At 35.3% G+C, this 16,100-nt stretch overlaps 1 protein-coding gene across 18 annotated transcripts in view; it reads right to left on the bottom strand.

Annotated features, from left to right (window-relative positions):
• Nucleotides 1–16,100, bottom strand: part of FOXP1 (forkhead box P1) — a 678,799-nt gene that overhangs the window by 446,507 nt on the left and 216,192 nt on the right. For all 18 annotated transcript variants that reach the window (XM_081321542.1, XM_081321526.1, XM_081321537.1 and 15 more), the window contains one exon: nucleotides 6,308–6,419. The gene's annotated coding sequence lies outside the window, so the exon portion shown is untranslated. The remainder of the gene's footprint in view (nucleotides 1–6,307; nucleotides 6,420–16,100) is intronic.

Here is a 16,100-nt window from a genome sequence, read left to right as displayed (position 1 = left end):
ATTCATGATGGATTTGGGTATCCCAATGCGATGTGTGACTTTCTGAAGCTGGAAATGCTGAAGAACTGCAGCCTTCATTATAACCTTACAAATTAGAGACACCAAACCCTGCCAAAACAAACAGGCATTATTATGGGGGGGTGGGGGGGTTCAGCTCTGTGAAAGAACTGGCTCCGTCTCCCATCTCCACCATTTTCTATGCCATAGCAAAATCTGAGCCAGAGTAGTGAGTTTCACTCTGCTGAGTGATTAAAGTAAGGTGAAGGAGCTCGCTGCCACAGGAAAAGGTTACCATGAATAGATATTTTGGAAGTGATTCCTATGCCTGTGAAAATAAACAATACTGAGCTTAAGAAAATGCCATCCATCTAAGTATTTAAGAAATAATACAGAGGCTGTACCAGAAAAGCAAAATTAAGATATGAAATGTCACTGAATTATATTTTATTTAGTGTAAGAGGAATATTGTATAATTAGACTACGGTCGCAATGCAATGTAACAGTAGCCTCATCTATTATTTCTCTTGGAAATCAAGAGAAACATAATATAGGCAGGAACGAATGAAAGAATCCTCCATCTAGAGGAAGGAGGAGGGGAAAAAAACCCCTAAATGTTATCAAATCTTTTTTTTCTAGCCAGCTGGCACAACCAGAATCAAACACAGTTAATCATTTTAAGGAAGAATCCTTTTTCAAAGCAGAAAATCACACTATTTATTCCAAAACTCCTACTTGATACTATTTTTTTCAGAGTATGAGTGCCTAGCACAACATACTCAAATGGCACGAGACATAAATATATGTTTATAAAGGAAACCACAAATCCACAGCAACCAGGAATTCTAATCTTTATCTGACTATCCCAGATATATGCTCAAACAAGGTTTCTATACATTTTAAAATGCCACCTAGACTGATTACATATGCTCAAGTATAGCCTTGACACGTTAGCAGCTACAGGCTTCCAAGTACTATTAAAAAAAATAATTTACAGTTTACATAACCAGATTAAAGCATGTTAAACTAAACATTTAGCAGTAATAATTTCTCCTTCTGAATCGTAAAGAACTAGGGGAAAATCCCTACAGTTCTTTGAAATTTAGTAATTTAGAAACAATGTTTTCTCCAGTGCTTCTTTAATCACTGTGCTGTGTTGTTTATTTCTTTCATCACTTCCTACCTTGTCTGGTTGCTGGTGAAAACCAGCCAGGAAGCCACAAGCACACACTTCAGCCTCTCGCTTTTTCAGGCCACAATTCTCCAATGTTAGGTTGCTGCCAATGTCCTTGCAAACCAATGTAAAACAGGCCACAAGGTTCACGTTAACTGCAGAGTGTTACTACACTGAACATCTGGTCATGAATGAATGGATTGCCCACTAACACTCTGTACTGGGAAGCTGATGAAAAATTCAACATTTTCCTTGTTGGCACAGTTGTTTTGGAGAATTCTCTAGAGCTTCCTGAATTATATGAAGAAAATTTCACTGCAGCAATCTATATCTGTGAGAACAGCTGGTGTTGAAAGGGATCTGCTGCTCTCTGCGTGCTGGGGGACCTCATGTTGGATCATGATACTTTTGCTACATTTGTCCTTGAAAACTTAGCCCTACCTTTGTGGTAGCAGTTAAACAAAGTGACAGCAATGGTCCTTAACAGTTGCCTTCAGCACAGCAGGAAGGAGAATAAATAGTAGGAAAAAAAGATCTTGTACAGCTGATGGTCAATTCAGAATTTTATAGGAACTCCTATAATGGTAGGAAAACTTGCCTGGTAGACTTAATTTTTTATAAAGTCCCTGTGATAAGTAGAACAGTGTATGTTAGTTACATCCTTCAAATATGGTTTTAGTCAGCGTTCTTTTCCCCTAATTTCAGTGCCAATATTCAGTCATCTTTATCCTAAGTGAAAATCAGCTTCTCTTTTAAATACTTGAAGAATTACAAGAAAAATATTGCACACCATTGAACATCAGAGCATCCTGAGTACAATCAATCTCTTTATTACATGGAATGCTTTATTAAGTTAAATCACTCAAAAGCTTTGAAAGCAGAACTGCTATTAATTTCATCTGGAACGAATAACAAGCCACAAAACTGTATTTTAAAAAAGAATTGCTTTCTTGCTAGGACAATAAATAAGCCATACACTTGCTCTCTCTCTCTTTCTCTCTCTCTCTCTCTCTCTCTCCCTCTCTCCCTTTCTCTCTCTTTTAAAGGAAGTGGTAAACTTAAGTCATGCTAAATTTAGGCTATTATCTATGCAGCATAAATTTCACTTCTGTGTATAAATGCTAACTTGCATATTTCTCCATGGTAACTAAACTATGATTAAAACAACAGTGAAACCAGCCTTCAAAACCACCTGTTTAAGTAGGAACAATCTAATTTACAAAAAAAAAATCAGACATGTCATGGGAATTTAAATCTCATTTTCCCCAATTGAAAGCCTTCGTTTCCATGATCTAATTGTAAAATACGTGGTTTTGGTTGGAATCGTTCTTTTAAAATCATGTAATTTCTTCACATATTGTTAAATTAATAGAAGTAATATGTTAAGATTAGAAAGAATAAGATTTTAATAAGCCTTTCCCCAAAAATTTGCTCCTTTAAAGGATTAATTTATCTAGAAAATATCTATTTTTTATAATATGGCAAAAATTAAAGAAATCAAAATCCTGTAACTAAAATTCTCATTAATTATGGTAAGACATCTTCAAAGCCTGTCTTTTTACTAAGATGCTCTTGTTTTTTTTCTAATGAAACAATTGATCACTTTTAGGGATCATATTAAGTAGAGATAGCCAACATATGATATGAGCTAGTCTAATTACAGTATTCAAATGTTGAAAAGTTTTAGTAGAAATTCTAAATATATATATGTTTGTGTGTGTGTTTAATATCTAATACATATAATAATATAATATATTATCTATGATCTGAAACACACAAATCAATTTATGGCTGCAGGTACCTAATAAAAATTAAATGGAATATAAAAACTTTTTTCTGAATCTCATCGTAATTATTTCCATGTATTATTAAAAAGTTAAAAAGATTTAGCTGCAATACTGTATCACAAAGACTTACAAAATATAATTTAATGTTAAATTTCAAGGATTTATTTTCCTTCATTTACATCATACCATTTCTGCAACAACAATGTAATATGGCTGTAATATTTAGCCAGTCTACCTTTATAATAGCACTACGAAATATTGTGGGTAAAACTAAGAAACTAATACAGTGCACCTCCTGGCAAGTGGGAACTTGAACGCTAAACTTGTAGATCTTCCTTTAGTCTAGAAGTACATCAAAGTAGTTGTTGATAGATAGCATATGTCATAATATATCCTGAAAGTGGCGCACAGCACTGTTTATAAAAAGTTCTTTTATTATGCCATATATTACTTTAGACGATATACAGTAAATCAATCAGTAGCCAGATTTTAATAAAGCCATGATTCCAGAAGGATGTTTGGATTATGTTTCCAAAGTAGTGAAACTTTAAATTATGACTTACAACCATTTTCTGAGATTATGGACCTTTGGGGGCAGACAGCAGAGTGCCAATCACAATAACTGCAGTGGAAGAAACCATGATCCACCACCCCTGGCCTTGTTTCTTCGGGGACTTTTAGAACAATTTAATATATTTAATTACTGTAAGCCCACTACCTTTGTATTAATAGCTTGTAGGATGAAGTGTGTAAGCAGTGTAAGTCAAGGTTGCAATCTCTGAAAAAACTATCTGCCTCTTTATGGATGTTTGAAATTGTTTCTTTGCCACTGAATATTGTCAGAGCCGATTTATTTAGCGTATGGTAAATATGTCAGAGCTGAATGTGGATGCTACTTGGATATACAAGGAGTCTAAGTAGACAAACACCATTGAAGTTTTGCTCTGGTTTTATATAGTTCATATAATCATTCAGTGTGCAATTTGCTAGTGTGACTCCCCTCCCTCATCAGTACAATGACTAGTAGTCCTTGACTTATAAGCAGTTGCTTAATGACCATTCAAAATTACAACAGGGCCCAGAATGGGTACCCTATCCCAGTAAAGCATTTTTGGCTGTCAAGATGTGCTATACCCATTCCCCCACACTCACATGACCACACTTTGGGTGAACTGGTAATTGGCTCACCTTTATAATCAGTTGTAGCATCTCATGCTCACATGACTGCAACTGGCAACATCTTGAGGGGTCTGGCATTTTTTTGGCAATTTCCATAAAGAAATGCCTGTTCTGGAGAATGGGTTCACACTTATGACCACAGTTTTCATTTAACGACTGTGGCTTGACTTAATGACCACAATGATTCACTTAATGACCACCACATAAAAGGTAGTAAAATCAGATCTGCTCACATGGGTAACTCGACTTATAATATAGTGTCTTATGACCAGCAATCCAGTCCTAATTGTGGTCTCATAAGTCAAAGACTATGACCACAACCAAACACTATTTGTTCTTGGTCATCAGTTTCAACGGATTATTTCAGGTCTTAATGCAACATTTCTATGGAGTTAAGTTAGAGATAGATTTTGACTTGGGTATTCCTAAGATGTTAAAATTTGTCTTTCATTCATTCTGTTATATGTTTCGGATGACTGCAATTCAGCTCCACATAATGGATAAATGGCTTGATGTTCTACAGAATTCAAAATTATTATTTTCTTCAAAGACTAGGTTTAGCAGATCCTAAGACAAGAAAGCATGTCTAAACCATGACAATATCAAGTTCTTATTAGGTTTTTTTAATGCTAGATATAATATCTATAGCACTTAAATCAGGGGTCTTCAAACTTGGCCCTTTTATGACTTGCTGAGGAATTCTGAGAGTTGAAGTCCACAAGTCATAAAAGGGCCAAGTTTGAAGACCTTGACTTAGATGTATATACTGCTCCATAGTGCTTTAAAACACTAGAGGTATACTATGTCAGCATATTTCCCCCAACAATCTGGGCCTTCATTTTACCAACTTTGGAAAGATGGAAGACTGAGTCGGTCAGGATCAAATTCCTGGCAGTAGGAATGCAGGTTAGCCTGCAATACTTCATTCTAACCACTGCGCCACCACAGCTCCTAATGCCTGATAAATTTCACTTTTTTGACGTGGGTCTAAATACTATTTTTCTAAACATCCAGAAGGTCATCAAGGTGCTTTTCAGATAAAACTTAAGATGAGCATGAACTTTTTCTTGGTGAACAATGGCTTCTTTCTACTGACACGTGACATTCATTGCTTTTCTGATAATGCAGCTGAAAACACCAAGTGCAATTGAAAGAGAATTAGAAATACCTAGATGCTGTTCTGAAGTCTTTATAACTTTATAACTTCCTAGACAAGTTTAACCTGCACTATAGGTGCAAATAATTGAAAAATTATGTCTCTGCAGACTGATGAAATATCAAGTTTTAGAAATGGTGGCATCACTTCTTCTAAGTTGCTGAGCATCAATTACTTTTGTTGTAGAGTCTTTGGAAATTTCTTCTGAATTGGGGATAGTGTGCTTTAGAACTTTTATTTATGTAATGTAATAATGGAGCTTATTTTTCTGAGATTTATATAGGAAAAGGTTGGTCTAACTCATGACTGATTGTCCAATGAAGTTTTCCAGTTATTCATCCAATTAATTTGATTGCACTGGTGGCAAGGAGGAGAATGATTTCAAGTTACTTGCTAGACAACCCAGTTTATAAAATAAATGAAACAACTCCCAAACTTTGCTATTATTGTTCACTTAGATTCCTTTTACATAAAAGTTGCCCTACATAAAGCTGTGACAACATTCAGCAGCAAACCTATGCAGAAAAGTAGAAAATTAGTAATAATAATAATAATTTTATTTGTATACCGCCCTTCTCCCGAAGGACTCAGGGCGGTGAACAGGGCAAACATATAAAAATACAAAATACAAAAATTAAAAAGGAATTAAACAAGATGCCCAAGTTACAACAATAGATTAAAATACATTTAAAACAACAATAAAATCCAAACCCATCCCCCATCAGGCCAGGCCGGGGGGGGGGGACACACACTTTTACCATGGAATTGTATTATGTATTATGCTCTTGATTACAGTGGTATAACTTTCTTGATTAGCTTAAGTTACTATTATAAAATTGGAGAATCTCTACTATAAAATATCACACCCATATTAATCATACACTCATTACTGAAAATTACCGGTAAGCATTTATTTGGGCTCATTATGATTAATATCTCTAAAGAAATTGCCATGTAAATCCACATCCTCCTGAGCCACATTTATACTTTAAAGTAAAATATACAAATACTTACAAACAGTCACAGTGGGGTTTTAAGCATGAGAGGATCCAAGTTTAACCATGTAAACTGCATAATAAAGATATGCAAGTTGAATCAAGCTGATCAACCTCAGTTTTTTCTTCACCTGTTTAAAATAAAAAGCAAGACGTAAATGCTGGTGCTATGAAATTATGTTGCTGATGTCATCAGATGTGTCTATTTTTACTCACTTAATAAAAAATTCTATCCATCAGGGAAAAAAAATTAAGCATTCAAACTCTGTCAACCATTATTACATTCCCTCAGAGTATATTTCCTCTTAGCTAGTTTTACATACCTAAAAGAAGAACTAGTAACTTTATTGTACAATCATTTTATGGTAATATTCTAAACATCTAATTTTTATGTAAATTTCTTAAACAGAATGGAACAGAATATCTTAAACAAATCACTATGCAAATACTATATATATCAAAATTACGTACTTTGAAAACTACATTTCTTCTAAGAGCTAAATCAAAGTCAGATAAAGTTATTTTATTCATGGTGGTTTTATTTCTAATTTTGATCACAGGTCATTAGAAAATAATAATAATAATAATAATAATAATAATAATAATAATGAGGAGGAGGAGGAAGGGACCTTGGAGGTCATCTAATCCAACCCCCTGCTCAGGCAGCAAACCCTATACCATTTCAGGCAAATGGCTGTTCAGTCTCTTCTTAAAAACTTCCCATGTTGGAGCATTCACCACCTCTGGAGGCAGGTTGTTCCACTGGTTAATTGTTCTAACTGTCAGGAAGTTTCTCCTTAGTTCTAGGTTGCTTCTCTCCTTGACTAGTTTCCATCCGTTGCTTCTTGTCCTGCTTTCAGGTGCTTTGGAGAATAGCTTGACTCCCTCTTCTTTGTGGCAGCCCCTGAGATATTGGAACACTGCTATCATGTCACCCCTCACCCTTCTCTTTGTTAAACTACACATACCCAATTCCAGCAACCGTTTCCTATATGTTTTAGCCTCCAGTCCCCTGGTCATCTTTGTTGCTCTTCTCTGTACTCTTTCTAGAGTCTCAACATCTTTTTTACATCGTGGTGATCAAAACTGGATGCAGTATTCCAGGTGTGGCCTTACCAAGGCATTGTAAAGTGGTATTAGTATTTCACGTGATCTTGATTCTATCCCTCTGTTAATGCAGCCTAGCACTGTGTTGACTTTTTTGGCAGCTGCAGCACACTGCTGGCTCATATTGAAGTGATTGTCTACTAGGACTCCGAGACCCCTCGGAGTGTAAAAATTACCAATGTAAAAGATCTATGAAAATCACAGCAACATAACTACTTCCTATTTGTTTCAACTGAGTAAATAAAAGGAAGCTTTCTCAAAAAATGTGCTCCATACCATTATGGTTTAGTTCCAAGATCCCCCTTGCTACTAACATAACCACTTGGAAAAATCAATCACTTTAGAAGCAGATGCAACCCTGTTACACTAATTAAACTTTGTTTTGCACTAGAGTCATGCATTTGCAGTGTGTGTACAGTATGTAAATTATAGAAATTACAAGAAAAGTTGATTAGCGTAATTCAAATCTCAGTGCAGTTACTAAATTTAACAATGAATACAAATTATACTCAATCAGCTCATTTCTATATGTTATCTGTACAGCATGCACCACCAGATTCAGAGTACGGTAATATGAAATAAAAACTAAAGAAGAATGCTAAACTAGAGATGATTTAAAGGAATATGAAGATTGTATTTTTTTAGAACAAAAAAAATGGAACGTCCAATAAATAGTCTTCAACTTACAACCAAAATTGGAACTAGAATTTCCATTGCTAAGCAATACAACTGTTAAGTGAGACACACTCAATTTTATGACATTTTTTTGCTACGGTTGTTAAGTGAATCCAATTGTCCCCATTGACTTGGCTTGTCAGAAGTCCCTTGGAAAGATAGCCAATGGAAATTGCATGACCCTGAAATGTTGCAAGCTGGTGTCCAAGAGCCTGATTTATGATTATATGACTGCGGAATTCTGTGATGGTCAAAAGTGCAAGAACAACTGCAAGTTACTTTTTCAGCAACATCACAACTTTGAACAATCATTAAACAAATGGTCATAAGTCAAGGACTACCTGTACTGCTATAATTAATTCTAATGCCTTCAATAACTTCTGTATAGAACCCAATTCAAGTGTTCAGTTCCAAAACTATTCAAGTCCTCACTGATATAACTCCAATGATGGTGCATCAACACATATTAATCTCACATAAAATCTGGAACAGTCACTATGGAAATTTATGACTTGTAAACTCTTTTCTGACACCCATAGTAATGTACTTTTTTTAAAAAAACTGGATCTAGTACATTTAGCACACAGTTTGTCACAAGTTGTGACAAACATTTACAAAATAATGCATTTTTGTTAGAAATTGTTAGAAACACTACTTTTGCACATTCCTAGTACACTAGGAAGAACATGAAACAAAATGAAAAATGCAAGAAGCATATATCTAAACTCATCTTAATGTTTATTTGTTGATTATTAAGTTTAGTTGTATATATTCAATTATTTAACCAATGTAATAATAGTAATTGTAAATTCTATTCATTTACTTTTTTGTAAATTTTTCGCCCACAATGCCCTTCACATTTTCTTCTTTGTGTAGTTATTTATTTTCTTTAAATGTTCTAAAATAAAGGTATCATTGTCATAAGAAATTCTTACTAAGAATAATGATGGATGTTGCTTCTAAACTGTCATTTGTGGTGACCTCCATTAATACATGAATAAGTGTACAGTGGCCACTTAATTGATGGCACACGCCAGTTTAAATCAGGATGGCTGAATGGACCACAAATAAGGTTCAGTAATAAACTCAGTGGCCCAGTCTAAATAAATGAATTTTCATTCCCACCACAATCAATAGAACAAGTTAATTGTATGATCTTTGGCTTGTTAAAAAGAAAACAATAAATGATCTAATTTACGGGGTGTTTGGAAGGTTAAACCAAGAGAAAGAGAGTTAAGTATTCCATAGAGGAAGATAGCTATTTCAATTGGGGGAAAAATAATACTAAATTAATTTTGACAGATTCCAAAGTCCATATTAGCTTACTGTAGCATAAACAAAAAAGTAAGAGCTTTTATATCTCATAGTCCATCCTTTGCAATCTTTTTTCAGCTGTATTTCAATTCTTATTGTCCTCAGCCAGAATGACAGTCATCTTGCTGTGGTTTCAGATTTTGGAGATATAATCCAAGTCATCTGGAGAGCATCAGAGACAGTTATAAATTAACAAGTTTTCATAGATTAAAGGCTACTTCATCATACATGACACCAGAACTGATGTTTGATAAAGTGGAATATCTGACCTATAAAAATGAATATTGCAATAAATTGGTTACTTTTTAAGCTATCACTGGGTACCAGTTTAAGATTAATGGAGTGGAAACATAAAACCACATAAACAAACACACAAATAAAAAATTTTACTGACATTTTTAATGTCAGAATCAGGAATGGTAAAGAACTAAGTCACAAATCCCTGGCAGACAACAAAAAGTTTTCCTAGCAATTTAATGTGAAATCACACCTACTTCAAATTATAGTCACAATGGTTAGGCAACTGCATATAATGGAAAGAATGGTGTAAGATAATGAGCCCGAGCTATTGTCTATATTGTGGCTGAAGATAATGGGGGCTAACCGCCAGGTTCATGCCCCAGTTCGCTTTCCTTAAAACACTGCCATTTTGTGGGTCCTTGGAAGCATGCTTTCTCCACTACAACCCGTCCTATGGAACAGCCTGTCCCTGAGATCCAACATATCCCCTCTGTTTTAGGTCTCAGAAGAGTTGCCCTTCCCCAGTATGTTTGGATAGGGCAAAGTTAGATTTGGAAAATAACGTTGGGATGTATATCAGGTTGTCGTGCCTGCTTATTTTTATTTTACTGATGTTATTGCTTCTTTTGCTTTTGTTGTTGGATATATTTTCTTTTTTTTTTATTGAAAAGTTTTATCATACATTTTATCTTTAACAAACCCCCCCACCCCTCCCCTATCCCTCCCTCCTTACCCCTCCCCCCCCCGACTTCCCAGAGCTAAGTACAAGGTATAAAAAACAAAAAAAAAAGAATCATAAACAACCATATGCTAACAACCGTAAACTCTAAAATCTATCACTCTCTAGCTCATATAGGATAACTACAAACACTATTAATATAAAATATATAAAAAAAGAGAAAAAAAAAGAGAAAAGAAGGGAAGACTTATTCAAATGCTACATGAAACTTTTTAGTCCCATATTTGTTCTGGATATACTCAATCCATTTTCTCCACTCCATAATATAACGTTCTTGCGAATGATCTTTCAAATAGGCCGATATCTTTGCCATCTCTGCCAGGTCAGAAACCTTTAAAGTCCATTCTCCTATAGTTGGCAGTTCCTCCTTCTTCCAATACTGACCTATTAAGAGTCTTGCTGCCGTAATTAAATTCAACATCAACTTAGTGTCCACAACTGTAGCATCTGTAATTATTCCCAACAAAAAAAGTTGCGGACAAAACTTTATCCTCTGTTTAAAAATCTTCTGCATACTCCACCAGACTTTTATCCAAAAAGCCTTAACCTTTTTACAAGTCCACCATATGTGAAAATATGTTGCGTCTTCGTCCCCGCACCTCCAACATTTAGGCTGATAATTCGGATACATACTTGCAAGCTTTTTAGGATCTAGATGCCATCTATAAAACATTTTGTAAAAATTCTCTCTTAGATTTTGAGCTTGTGTAAATTTTACGTTCCTCACCCAAATCCTTTCCCATGTATCCATTGTAACTACTTCTTGAATATTTTGGGCCCATTTAATCATACAATCTTTAACAAGCTCTGTTTCTGAGTCAATTTCTATCAATGCAAGATATATCCGTTTGATATGTGCGGGACCCTGATTTCTAATTTGTTTTATCAAATTTTCATCAGTCATTGTAAAACCAATTTTCTGGTCTTCTTTCCACCTGGCCCGTAGCTGAGTATATTGAAACCAATTTTGAACAACCTTCTCTTCTCGCAAGAGGCTATATGATTTCAAACTCCAGATATTTCTTTCCAAGCTCAGAATCTCCTTGTACGTAGTCACATCATGTTTGAAACCAGCATGTATATTTTCTATTGCGTGTTTTGGAATTGCCCACAGTGGTATTTTACAATCTAGCTTATGTCTATACTTCTTCCAAACTCTCAACAATGCCTGTCTTAGAATATGCACTCTAAACACATTGTCTACCTTCTTATCATACAACAAATATGCATGCCAGCCAAACAACAAATCGTGGCCCTCAAGATTTAATAATCTCTCTTGTGTCAAATTAATCCAATCACTTATTCCTACTAATGCAGCAGCTTCATAATATAGTTTAAGATTGGGCATTTTAAGACCACCTCTCTCACGAGTATCCTGCATAATCTTAAGTTTAACTCGTGGCCTTTTCCCTGCCCAAACAAATTTATTGATACCTCGCTGCCATTCCTCCAAATTAGAATCTTTCTTAAGAATCGGTATCATTTGAAATAAAAATAGAAATTTAGGCAGGACGTTCATTTTCACTGCTGCGATCCGTCCCAACAAGGACAATTGCAATTTTTCCCAACTCTCCAATTCTTTTTGAATTTTCCCCCACAGTTTTTCATAATTATTTTTATATAACTTTGTATTAGAGGGTGACAAAAGCACCCCCAAATATTTTACCCTTTTAACAATCTCAAATCCAGTTAATCCTTCTAAGAGAGCCTTTCGCGAAACTGTCATATTTTTAGCCAGAATTTTGGTTTTCTGTATATTAACTTTAAATCCAGAAACCTTCCCATATTGTGTTATTATCTCCATCAGGTCCACAACAGAGTTCTCTGGCTGGGTCACTGTAACAACCAGATCATCTGCGAATGCTCTCAATCTATAATCCTGATCTCTAATTTGTATACCCTTAATTTTTTCCGAATTCCGTATTTTAACCAATAATATCTCCAATGTTAATACAAATAACAAGGGCGATAACGGACACCCTTGCCTTGTGCCCTTCTCAATATTACATGCTTCTGTCAAACTATTATTAACTATAATTCGGGCAGCTTGTTTTTGATATAATGCCCTAATCGGTTGTAAAAAATTTTCCCCAAAATCCATTTTGTCTAAAACTCTCATCAAAAACTGCCAATTCAATTGATCAAAAGCTTTTTCAGCATCTAGAAAGATTAGCGCCGCAGGGATCTGGTTGTTCCTTTCCAAAAACTCTAACACATCAACTATATGCCTCACATTATTTTTCATTTGCCTACCACTAATAAACCCCGTTTGGTCCCCATGAATCACCTGCTTATTTTTATTTTACTGATGTTATTGCTTCTTTTGCTTTTGTTGTTGGATATATTTTCTTACCTGTGGGTTGTAAGCTGCCATCCTAGCTTTAAGAAGGGTGGCTCTACAAATATTCTAAATAAATAAATAAATAAATAAATAAATAAATAAATAAATAAATAAATAAATAAATAAATAAATAAATAAATAAATAAATAAATAAATAAATAAATAAATAAATAAATAAATAAATAAATCTTTACAAAGCTCCAAATTGCTTGCCCTGATGTTTACATCTTATTGTTTTCAATATCAGCTTTTTCCCCTTCAGAGAGCTGAAATATTCAACCACTGGAGAAGCACCTGAATAGGTGCTCAAACAGCCAAATGTAATTATCTGAAACCATGCAAAGGATTACAGAACGGGATCTTGTAGAATAATCAGGAGTTCCAAAAGTCAAACGGTATGCATCTACTACTATAGTGTCCACAGTAATTGTGAGTAGAAGCTATAGTACATGACATGAGTGCAACGTAAACATACAATACGCACAACTTTAACACACCTGTCCATTTTTCTTTAAAAGTGTTCTGGTACCTTGTATTGTACTCTGTAACAGAAACTCAATACATCACACTTAAAAAATGTACTGGGTATGTTTTGACTTTTTTCTAAATTTGATAACTCTCTGCATTGTTAGAGTCTCCATGCTCTGAAGGTGACTTATACAAGTCAGGTTGTTCATCTCTTTAACTGAAATTTATCTACAATGATTGGCAGCTGCTCCTCAGGGTTTAAAAGTAAACCTAATTCCTTCAGCATGCAAAACAGAGAATCGACCACAGAATTACAGCCCTATCATGCTTCATGAAAAATTAGCATTCATTTTGTAAAGTAAAAAAGAATTCAGTGGATAAATGACAAAATAACATGACTAATATAGCAATAGCACTTAGACTTATATACCGCTTCATAGTGCTTTATAGGCCTCTCCAGGGCTTTTTTGTCATAGAATGCTCAGAACAGAGTTCCGACACCTTTTTTGGATGGAACCTTGTAGGGTAGGCATGGCGGGTTGTATGACATGTGTGAGTTACGGCACCTTTTTCTTTTACAACAAAAGCACTGGCCCTCTCTAAGCAGTTTACAGAGTTACCATATTGCCCCCCACAATCTGGGTCCTCATTTTACTGACTTCAGAAGGATGGAAGGCTGAGTCAACCTTGAGCCGCTCAGAATCAAACTCCTGACAATGAGCAGTGATTTAGCCTGCAATAATGCATTCCAGAGGGACGCGGTGGCTCAGTGGGTTAGGACGCTGAGCTTGTCGATCAGAAGGTCAGCAGTTTGGCGGGTCGAATCCCGAGCGCCGCATAACAGAGTGAGCGCCTGTTACTCGTCCCTGCTTCTGCCAACCTAGCAGTTCGAAAGCATGTAAAAATGCAAGTAGAAAAATAGGGACCACTACGGTGGGAAGGTAACAGTGTTCCGTGTGCCTTTGGTGTCTAGTCATGCCGGCCACATGACCACGGAGACGTCCTCGGACAAACGCTGGCTCTTCGGCTTTGAAACGGAGATGAGCACCGGCCCCTAGTCGGAAACGACTAGCACGCATGTGCGGGGGAACCTTTACCTTTACCTTAATGCATTCCAACCACTGTGCTACCAAGGCTCAATATAATTGGTATAATAGTCCTTCTTTTCCAGTTAGCAAACCAAGGATTCAAACAGTATATTTCCAGCTAAGATCCTCAGTTAAGGTTTAAACACCAAGTTTTTTTTAAAAAAAACACAGCCTAACTCAACCATTATGCAAACTGAATCTTGCATAAACTTAAGTTGATCAAATGACATCTGTTAGAAGAAAAGGGTTTTGCGCTTTCAGCTATACATGCATTGGCATTTCTTTAACCCAGGATAGTAAATTGTCAGAATCAAGGCTTAACTGAAAAAAACTTTGTGTCAGCTATATATACAATAACCTAGTGATATTGCTGCCCAATACAGTGATATCTCAAGATGGTGAGTATTATTTGAGCAAGGCTGGCAGTATCTGGATTAATATGAAACATTTGTATGATATATTCAGAAAGCACAGTTCCTGAATGGGACTAGAAACTATTAATGAGACAGATGATGGACAACAAATTTATGCTTAATCCAGACAATACAGAAATGTTCTTGATCAATCAAAAGATCAAGAAATTTAATGTGTTCTTTAAAAAAACATATGTTCATATTTAGACCCCCTCAGAACTTGTTGAAATGGATGGTATATAAGCAATGAGAAAAATGGGGATGGGAATAGAATAGAATAGAATAGAATAGAATAGAATAGAATAGAATAGAATAGAATAGAATAGAATAGAATAGAATAGAATAGAATAGAATAGAATAGAATAGAATAGAATAGAATAGAATAGAATAGAATAGAATAGAATAGAATAGAATAGAAATTATGCCATCAGATTCATCTGACTATTCCTGAAGATCTCATTCATTCATACACACACACAACATACTGTACATCGAGACAATTAGTTCTCACTAGTATAAAATCTGATTATACAGAACTGCTTTCTCTTCCAAATCTTTTAATATTGTAGCAAGTCCAGAATGGTCTAGACCAGGGGTGTCAAACTGCTGGCCAGACATGTCACTAGGAAACGCGCCCACCCCATTGCCAGCAATGGAGAAAAAGCTCCGATACATCGCACGACGTCACATGTCACGAGTTTCACTTGTCTGGTCTAGACTATTAAATCAGTTAATAGCAGTCTAATGTAGGGAAAATTCAAAGTGCTGGTTATTCTTAGAAAGACATAATGACATAGGTCCAACTATCTGAAAGACTGTATTTTCTAATTAAGAAAATGTTTAGTAAGATCTCAGAGAGAGGTTTTCTGATCTTACCACAAGCAGGGGAATATTTTGGTGAACCATGACACAATGCTTTTTCTGAAGTTTTTCAGAGATTCTGCAACTGAATGTTCATTACCTTCTACAACCAGACAAACATATTCTTAGTTATACAAACCAAAAGCTGGTTTGTCTAATGAAAGAGATTTTAATGACTGGCAAGCAAATACTGTTACTGAAATAATCTGCAGAGTTATCATGTAGATATACATATGTATGTCCAAAGAAAGGTTAGATAGCCATCTGTTGGGGATGCTTAATTTGAATTCCTGAACAGAATGAGAGGTTAGATTCAATGACCTTCATGGCCTCTTTTGACTATGATTCCTAGCAATAACTATGTCAGTAACTAGAAACTGGTGCCTATAATGTTCAGATACTTCATTCCTATTTCACATTACTCAATTAAGTTTTTTTCCTGAGAAAAAAAAGCTTTTAACAACCACATCTGGTCTTTAATAAATCACTGTACTTTGTCTTCCTGCCAAAACTCTTCCTTTATCTAACTTACATCTTCATGAGGAGATAGGAAATCACATATTACA

This window comes from Vipera berus (assembly GCF_964194415.1).
Source record: "Vipera berus genome assembly, chromosome: 2".
Classification (NCBI taxonomy): Eukaryota; Metazoa; Chordata; class Lepidosauria; order Squamata; family Viperidae; genus Vipera; species Vipera berus.
Note: the sequence above shows the minus strand (reverse complement) of the source record. Positions and strands in the feature narration are given on the sequence as shown.